The sequence below is a fragment of the Microtus ochrogaster genome, chromosome 18, assembly GCF_000317375.1.
Source record: "Microtus ochrogaster isolate Prairie Vole_2 chromosome 18, MicOch1.0, whole genome shotgun sequence".
In the NCBI taxonomy this organism is placed as follows: domain Eukaryota; kingdom Metazoa; phylum Chordata; class Mammalia; order Rodentia; family Cricetidae; genus Microtus; species Microtus ochrogaster.
Genome location: NC_022020.1, coordinates 63,682,910 through 63,692,061, shown reverse-complemented (window position 1 = coordinate 63,692,061; position 9,152 = coordinate 63,682,910). Strand labels below are relative to the sequence as shown.

At 48.4% G+C, this 9,152-nt stretch overlaps 1 protein-coding gene across 3 annotated transcripts in view; it reads left to right on the top strand.

Annotated features, from left to right (window-relative positions):
- The window catches only part of Kcng2 (potassium voltage-gated channel modifier subfamily G member 2), a 66,087-nt gene that overhangs the window by 30,175 nt on the left and 26,760 nt on the right, over positions 1-9,152 (top strand). The window contains exon 3 of one of the 3 annotated variants that reach the window (XM_026783655.1): positions 8,940-9,069. The exons of the other annotated variants lie outside the window; for them this stretch is intronic. The gene's annotated coding sequence lies outside the window, so the exon portion shown is untranslated. The remainder of the gene's footprint in view (positions 1-8,939; positions 9,070-9,152) is intronic. 3 annotated transcript variants of the gene reach the window in all.

Sequence of the window (9,152 nt, the reverse complement as noted above, 5' to 3'; positions counted from 1 at the left end):
GAGGCGTGGGTGTGTGTGTGTGTGTGTGTGTGTGTGTGTGTGTGTGTGTGATAGTTTGAATAAGAATGATCTCCATAGGTCATATGTTTGAATGCTTGGTCTCCAGTTAGTGGAACTGTTTGGGAAAGATGAAGAGATACAGCCTTATTGAAGGGAGTGTGTCACTGTGGAGGCCTGCTTTAAGATCTCATATATGCTCAAGTCACAGTGTGTCTCAGGCCACTTCCTGTTGGCTGTGAGTCAAGATGTAAGAACCCTCAGCTCTTTCTCTAGCACCATGTCTGCCTGTATGCTGCCTTACTTCCCATCATGATGCTAATGGACTGAACCTCTGAACTGTAAGTGAGCCACTACAATTAAATGTTTTCCTTTATAAGAGTTGTTGCTGTGGTCATGGTGTCTCTTCACAGTCATAGAAGCCCTAAGACAGTATGTGAATGTGTGTGTGTGAATGTGTGTGTGTGAATGGGTGTGTGTGTGAATGTGTGCGTGTGAATGGGTGTGTGTGTGAATGGGTATGTGTGTGTACATGCACGTGTGCGTGTGTCCACACAATGACAGATATGAAGGGCTGGCTATGTGTCCAGAGTGCTCTTAATGATCTCGGTGTCTTTCATCTTCACAATTGCCTTAAAGCATGAGCTAGCTTTTTTTTCCCAGTGTGACAAAACGCCTGGCAGAAGCAGCATAAGAGAGGAAGCATTTGTTTGTGCTTGTGATTTCACGGCTTTCAGTCCCTCCTGAAGGAGCGGAACAGCTCGCATCATGGTGGCCAGGAAACAGAAAATTCAGGAAGGGACCAGGGTAAGATACAGCTCCCCAGTGCAGTCCTCCAGTACCACGCTTCTTCCAGCTCAGCCCCACCTTCCAATAATGCCATTCAATTATAAATCCATCAGGAATTAATCCACTGATTAGTTTGGCACCTTCGTGATCTAATTGTCTCCAGAAAAGCTTTACAGACACACGCAGGTGTGCTTCTTAAGCTAACCCGTCGACGGCCAAAACCAGCCACCACACATTCACTGTAAGACAGGATTGATTATACAAGTGATCCCCCCACCCAAGCGATGTTGGTTTGACTTTTGACATGTCAGATCCGCAGTGGCATGAGCACCACAAGCGCTCACTGGAGACGGCACGGAATGTGGACCAACTGTTCAGAGTGACCCTCACAACTACTGTTCTTCACTTTCTGCAAAGCACTCGCTGAGCCAGCTGGGGTACTCACCGGTTTATACTAAAACAGCCTTTGTGTTAGATGCCTAGGCTCCGCTATGGCTAGTGCGGATCTCTAAGAGATCTCTAAGAGCACTCTAAGGGGAGGTGGGGCTAAACTGTCTGTGGTGTTTGCTGTACTAAATGCACTTTCAAAGGTCCGTTTATGATGAGCTCATCTGTAGCCCCTGAGAGCAGAGGAGCACCTGACCATCCTTTATCTTGCTCTGTGAACATGGCAGAAGTCACCATTACTGGTCATGAGGCCAATAAGCTGGGAGGCCAGGCTTTGCTTACCTTTAACTAGATTTTCTAACGTCCTGCAATACCTTGGGTTGGAGCTAGCATTGTTGGGGACTCAAAGTCATCACGGTCTACACAAGTAAGGTTTAATTACCACCCACAAGCTCTGTTCCCTCCCTGCGGCCTCCTTTCAGGAAAGCTCTGTGTTTTCATAAGTGCTGTGCCTCCAGGGAGAAGATAATGTCAGCATTGATGCTTCAGATAATGTGCCATTAATCTCCAGCAGTGCCAAAGATACTGGAGCTGAGTGTCTCCAGAACATTCTGTATCCCACTTGATCTTTGCTTTCCGTCTGTGTTATCAAATCCATCTAAAGTGGCTGGGGCTGTCAGAACGTATTCGTGGCAGATTTAGACCCCAGTAAAACAAAGGAAGAACTGCCCACAACAAGTCCACATCCAGGGATCCGTCTCTCACTACAGAAGTTTGGGTCCCATCTTTTGTCCTTGGGAGGGTGGGGGGACCCATTCCTTTCAGGACTCGGTGTCCTTGGTTGTCCCCGGCACCTCCTTGTTTTTACCTTATAAGTGCTGGCTGCGTTCCTCACACAATTGCTGATATCCAGGGACAACACGTCACAGCTGGTGTTCTCAAGCCAAGGGTGACACTAAAGAAAGCCAGAGCTGGGCTCTTAACATGTTGACAGGAAAATTAAAGCAAGCAGAGGCCCGTGGCTGTCCCACCAGAAACAGAGAGAGCTGGCAGGCTTCACTGCCTCAGCACAGGCTCCTGCTTCCAGCAGGGCAGAGACTCCATGTTTTCCTTGTAGGATGCATATTGTTTTATTCTGACTGTTTTATACTATTTTATTCCCCTCTCTGCATACATCTCGAGCAGCCACAGGGCTGAATGTGGCAAGCCGGCTATTGGCCACTCTTGGTTCCTGGCTTCTAAATGCTACTGTGCCCACCATGGCCGGCACATTCAACTCCAGATCTCTCCAAGCATCCTGAGGCAGTGTCATGGAGGAATCTCTAGTGATGCTCTGGTTCCCCGTCTGTTTCAGGGAAGTCACGGTAACCTTCTACACTCTGTCTCCTAACAGTTGTGCATCCCACAGATAGAATTCCAACTCCACACAGTCAGCTCGGGCTCTGAGACTTACAACTCCATAAAAATAAATAAATAATAAAAATTAAAAAAAAACTTAGAACTAGAGAGAGAAATCACATAACCTCCTTTCTGGATAGATTTTCTCTTAGATGTCCCTTTTGCCAGTGCTGTGGCAAAACTAACTCTTCACTTCATGCAGTGAGTGGCCGGCCAGCAACCTGTCTTTTAGGTTCCAACCACATCCTTGATGGAGTTTGACTTTGCCTCAACGCAGTGCTTTTCGGTTACTGTTTGGTTTTGTGGCGTTTTTTCACCTTTGCCTTGACTGGGCAGTGGACGGAGTTGCCTATTTTTTTTTTCCTCCAGCGCTCTCAGGTTTCTGCTGTGACGGAGGAACCTGTTCCCTACAAAGGGTGGGGAAGAACTTCACGGCCTTCAACTTTGCCATCTTAATTCAAAAGGAAGTTGACTTTAAAAACACTTGTAATGTATAATTACTGTCCGTGTTCTCAGATGTATGTTCTATGGGAGGAAAACTCAGCCAGCAGAAGCTGCTCAGCGATTACGCGGTTATACTCATCATTACTCATCCTTCCGTACGAACACTTGGACCTGCCTCTGGTGCCAGAAGGATCCAGGCCATCCTGTCACAGTGGAAGAAGACGTGGGGGTGGGAGCGTGGGGGCAGAAGGTGGGCAGTGGTAGGGCGTCTCTCTAGATGCGATGCCCCCATGGAACAGGCAGGCATCTCCCCTCTGTCTCAGGCAGAGTCCTGACTTGGGCAGATGGAGAGAATAAACGGCCTCCACGGGCCCTGCAAACGCACAGGATGTGGCAGAAAAGCTCAGCAGTTCCTCCATGGCTGCTCTTTAATTCCAGGAATTTGAATTCCAGAAAAGCTAGTGTCTTTGTCTTGGTGGGAGGGTGAGACACTGCCACACGTTTGCCAGAGGCTTATGGACAGAGCATAGGAACATGGGTGCAGTGCCTCCAGGGAGCCCTATCTGCAAATGAGTACAAATATGTCTGCAAGGCCACAGCAGGGGGCAGGACAACGTCCAAGCCAGACTGCTGGGTTCAGAAGCTACCCTTCCTGGACAAATCAGGACAGTTGCCATCTATCCCCGATGCCCATCTTCCCATTCGTTAATAAGCTTTGTTTCCAGACTGAATACCGCTTCAAGTCTCCACAGCACATGGCTGCTAAGTAAATCAGTACCACCCAACGCTAGCCCTTCCAGATTCCTCAGTGTTGTGGGCCGCTGCTCTGGGAAGCCCCTGGACCCTGACTATGCTCTACTCTCTGGCAAACATCCTTGCCGTGTAAGACAAGCCAGTATGAGACCTTTGACATCTCGTAACTGGCACAGGGAGATAAAAATGAGTGTGTCCTGAGGGCAGGAACCCATTGCATTGGTCTCGAGTGTCCCAAGGACTGAGTTCTTGGAGGCTGCATCACACTCAACACAGACTGTCGGAAGCCCTTCCCCTTCGCTCCGCTCCCCTCCCCTCCCCTCCCCTCCCCTCCCCTCCACTCCACACCACTCTCCATGCAGTGGTCACACTAAAGTCACTTCTCATGCTCAGAAGCAGCTTCTCAAGTCCTCCCTGGCACACGGAACTGACTGGCAAGCATGGGCACATTGCTTACTTATTTATCTATTTGTTTTGCTGTGACAAAATGTAACCTGAAAGAGAAAGCTTTGGTTTGGCCCACAGCTTGAGGGCACAGCTTGTGGCCGGGAAGGTGTCATGGTAGGGACATTAGAATCCTGGTGACAGGATGTCTTAGTCGGTGCTCTATGACGGTAAAGAGACACCATCACTGCAGCCGCTCTTAGAAAAGGAAGCATGTCATTGGGGGCTTGTTTTACAGGTTCAGAGGTTTAGTCCATTGTCATTATGGCCAGGAGCGTGGCAGCGGGCAGGTAGACGTGGTGCTGGAGAAGTAGCTGGGATCTCTACAATAGATCTGCAGGCAGCAAGAAGAGAGAGACCCTGGGCTTGGAATGGGCTTTTTGAAACCTCAAAACCCACCCCCAGTGACACACACACTTCCTCCAACAAGGCCCCATTGTTGTTTTTCCGTGGGCACAAAGGCTGCACTTTAATCTACGGTTGCTTTAGCGGGCAATTTCAGCTCCACAGTTACTGACCTGCTTCTCTGGCAGGGGCCGGACTGCTTACACTGCGACCTGGCAGGAATTGTGTTCCCATAGGTACTGCCGCCAAATATAGCTTTTAATTAAATCTCTATCATTCTGCTTCTCAGTAAGACTTGGGAGTCAAAGGCTAGGGTGAAACCTGCTCGCTCAGAGAGGTGGAGTAGCAACTAGCTGACCTCTTTCTTTTCCCATGTCTCCAAAAGAGACCTTCCTTCCGCTCCTTCTGCTCAGTGAAAAGAACAAAACCTCACCACTTAAAGCTCCTCCCTACTACTTCCTGTTCATCTCTACCATCTTCCAGAAACTCTCTGATTCTCTATGATTACTTTCTGTCAACCAGTTGCTAACTCAGGCTTTTGCCCCAAGGTTGACTTTATTTAATTAACACAAATGCAGAATCGGGGTTCACAGTGTGATCAAATATCCGGCAATAATTCTGAAGTAGCGCTACTCCCTGGTGACCAAGTATTCAAATCAATGAGCCTGTGGAGGTCATTCTCATCCAAATCACAACACTGGACGTGCGCAGTCAGGAAGCAGAGAGAGATGAATGCTGGGTCTGTGTTTGGCATTCTCCTTTGTACGCAGTTTGTGATGCCGCCCATGGAATGGTGCTGCTCACAAACAGGGTTGGTGTTCCTGCCTCTCTGGAAGCTCCCACACAGACACAGGGGTGACGCCTGTATAATTCTGAGTCCTGTCACGCTGACAACCAAGATCAAACGCCACGGTGTGGGAATCACACTTGGTCAGCCTCCTCTGTGCCCCCTCCCCTCCACACCTGGGCCCAGTGGAGTCACAGAACGGCGCACGGCAGACCCACTGGGATGTGTGTACGTTCAGATCCTGTGTTATCTGAGTGACAGGTTTGTGCTTCCCTGGGCAGTGCCACTACCACGATGGTAGGCCTTAGTCCTGACAACCGAGGACAGTCATTTTCCGAGCCTAAATACTGTTGTTTCAGGGGATGGTGTTGGATTTTACCTGGACCTGCTTGCTCAGCAACTTTTCCGACTGAGATGAAATCGCATAGCATTGTACTTACTGTTTCAACCATTTTAAAGTACGCAGCTTGGTGGGTTTTCAAAACCACGTTGAAAATGTTGTAGAATCATCGCCACTGTGTGCTTTCGGACCACTGTCTGGCACCAGCAGGAATCTGGGCCTACAGAATGCTTGTGCTCGTTACCCCTCCCCCACTGGGCTGCTGTTAACTTCCGTGTCTGTGAATGACCTCACCCATTTCATATCAGTGGGTTCATGCTATACAACCTTTTACATGTGGCACAACACGTCCAAGTTTTGTCCGTGTGATCAGAGTAATTCATGGCTTTTGTCTCAATACCATGTTGGTGTACGGAGGTGCCAGCTTCTATAAGCATGTAAATACACCTTTTCATCTAGATATATGTATTCATTTCTGCTGGGTACTGATGTAGGAGGCAGTTGCTGAGTCATGTGATGAGGTGACGCTGCCTGATCTTGGGGACACCTCCAACTGTTTGCTGTGGGCCGTGCTGTGTGGTTTCCCCACCACGTGGGAGATTCTAGTGTTTCCACATCTTCCCCGACATTTGTTTTTACCATCTGTTTGGTGTGTAACTGTATGTGTTTTCATGCATGTGCACACGTGTGTGCATACGTGTGGAGGCCGGAGGTAAACCTCAGGTGTCATTCTTCAGGAGCTGCCCACCTTGGCTTTTGAGATGGGGTCTCTTACTGGGACCTGGGGCTCACCAGTTCATCTAGGCTGGCTCCAGGGAACCACAAAGACCAACCTGTCTCTGCCTTCTCAGACCTGGGGTTGGAAGCACTCATCACTGTACCTCTGGCTTTTACATGCGTGCTGGAGACTGAACTCAGGTCCTCGATCTTATCTGCATTTCACCTGGACCTTCTCACCCTGGGCGCTTCCCAGTGGAAATAAAATCGCACAGAGTTACTCTTACTGTTTTAATCGCTGGAAAGTATGTGGGTCAGTGTTTTTACAATGCGGGAACGGTACTTTGTGACTTCCAGAGCGTGGCTTGTCCTCTGAGCTACTTCCACAGCTCGCCTTATTTAGCTGTTACTAAACAAGCTGGCATCTCTCTGTGTGATGCGGGCCACTCCTCCATCTGCTGGCCTCAGGGCATCTGCTGGACCGCGGACAGTTTGCCCTAGCGAAGATCCCTTGGATGAATAACAAGTGGCCTCTCTCACTGCTTTCCAAACACTCTTGTACGCTGTCTTTAGATAGTTAATGTGAGCTATGCCATTATGGGTCTCTGGATTTATCCAGCTTGGAGTTTCTTGAGGCACAGAAAAATGGTTTTCTTCAAATGTGGGGTTATTTTTATAGTTATGAGAATTTCATAAACATATAATGTGTCTTGTTCAAGTCCATCTCCCATTCCCTCCCCTCCAACTCCTCCTCTATCCCAATAACCACTATTCTTCCTTCCCAATTTTATGTGTGTGTGTGTGTGTGTGTGTGTGTGTGTGTGTGCGCGCGTGTGTGTTTTTAAACCCAGCATGTCCACTTAGTACTGCCTGTATGCACATGGGTGCTGGGCCTTTTCTCAGAGGCCGCATCCTATAAGAACGCTGACTCTCAGATTTGGGGATTTTGTTTTTTAAGCGTTGTTTTCTCAAGCATTCTCTTCTCCTTTTCCTTCTCCCCCCCGCCCACTTTTGGGATGTCTTGGCTTCCTGCAGGCAACCCTGCTTCCCATTCTTCAGTTCCCCCTCTTCGCTTTAAGGGGGCGCTCTCGTGGAACTTGTTTTTGCTCACAAATAACACAGGGACTTATTGACTATGAAAGCTCAGCCTTAGCCAGACTTGTCCCACTAGCTCTTATAACTTAAATTAACCCATATTTTTATTAATTTACATTCTACCATGGCTTTTACCTCTCTCCCATTTTGTGAGTCCTACTAGTTCTGTGTCTAGATGGCAATGGCGTCTTGCTCACCTTCATTCATCTCCTACTTCCTCTCTCTCTGCCCGGAAGTCCCGCCCTATACTAGCTGTTGGCCCCTCAGCTCTTTATTAAACCAATTACAGCAATATATCTTCACCCAGTGCAGGAATATCCCACAACCTTTTGACGCTATCTGAGGCTGCTCGGTTCTACACTTGTGATCTTATTTATTATACTCTTCAGCTCCAGAATTCTCTTGCTTCTTTTTTATAATTTCTGTCTCCTTATTGGTTCTGCTTGGGTGGTCATTCTCATAATTCCTTTAGGTTTTGGGGCATGGCTTCCTTTAACTTTTTTTTTTTTTTGTTTGTTGGTTTTTGTTTTTGAGACAGGATCTCACACTGTAGCCCAAGAGGACCCGAAACTTTGTAGCCAAGGCCAGCCTCAAACTCGTGGCTCACAATCAGTTTCCCACGTGCTGGGATTACAGGCATGCATCATTACCCTAGGCTATCTCTTGAACATATTTAGTTTATTTAATCTTACCTGGTGAAGCTGCTGCTGTACCAGTTTCCTTAGGAACAGCTCCTTTTAGCTGTCCTTTTCCTGCGTGGCGGCCATTCTTCTTCAGTCTTCATTTTCTTTGTAATTGTTGCTGTTGGAAACTGGACATGTTGAACAGTATAAGTGGCAGCTCTGGAAATCAGGTCCCCACTCAGCGATTTGTCACAGTCACTGGTGTTTGTTTGCACAGCCCATAGTTTATTTAAAGCATCGATTTTGTGCCATCTGTATGCCTTGCCTTGTCTTACCTGGCCATAATGTCTCTGTTCACAGACAAAGCAAACCCAGTCTGGGCAGATGGGCTGTGTGAGCTGGGATCTTGCCAGCAGTCAGGAAGCCTGTAGAACTCCCCTGTTTACCTGTTTCCGTGCCTAACGGTTGGCCCTGGAAAGCACCGGAGGCTTCTCTGATATTTACTGAGTAAACATGCAAGCATGTGTGTGGCGTCCTGAATCCCAAAGCATTTTCCAACTCCTTGTTCCCCGGGCACCTCATGTCCAGCCTGTCCTCAAAAGCTCTTGCTTGTTTCAATTGCAATCCATTGCCTCAGGCAGTAACGGCTAAAATATCCGCCAATGAATGGCTTTGACAGACAGTCTTAAGCTAGCTGTATTGGCACCAGGCAGGTTTCTGGTGTGGGAGATAACGGCAAAGCCTTTGGGTCGGTCTTCCTGGAATTTGGAAGGAGCTTCAGGGAATGGGGTCCCCTGGTGATACCAGTATGTTCTTCCAGTACCGGCGCTGGTGTTTCTTCAAGGACACTGTTGAGCTGGGAGCATGGGATGGACAAAGTGAGTTCTCTGAACTGGACACGACATTGACAAGATGAGTCCTCCACACTGAGATCAGACGGTGAATGTGGGGTGAGTTCCCCGTTCTGAGATCAGAGGGTAGATGTGGGGTGAGACCCCCGTGCTGAGATCAGGGGTGAATGTGGGGTGAGACC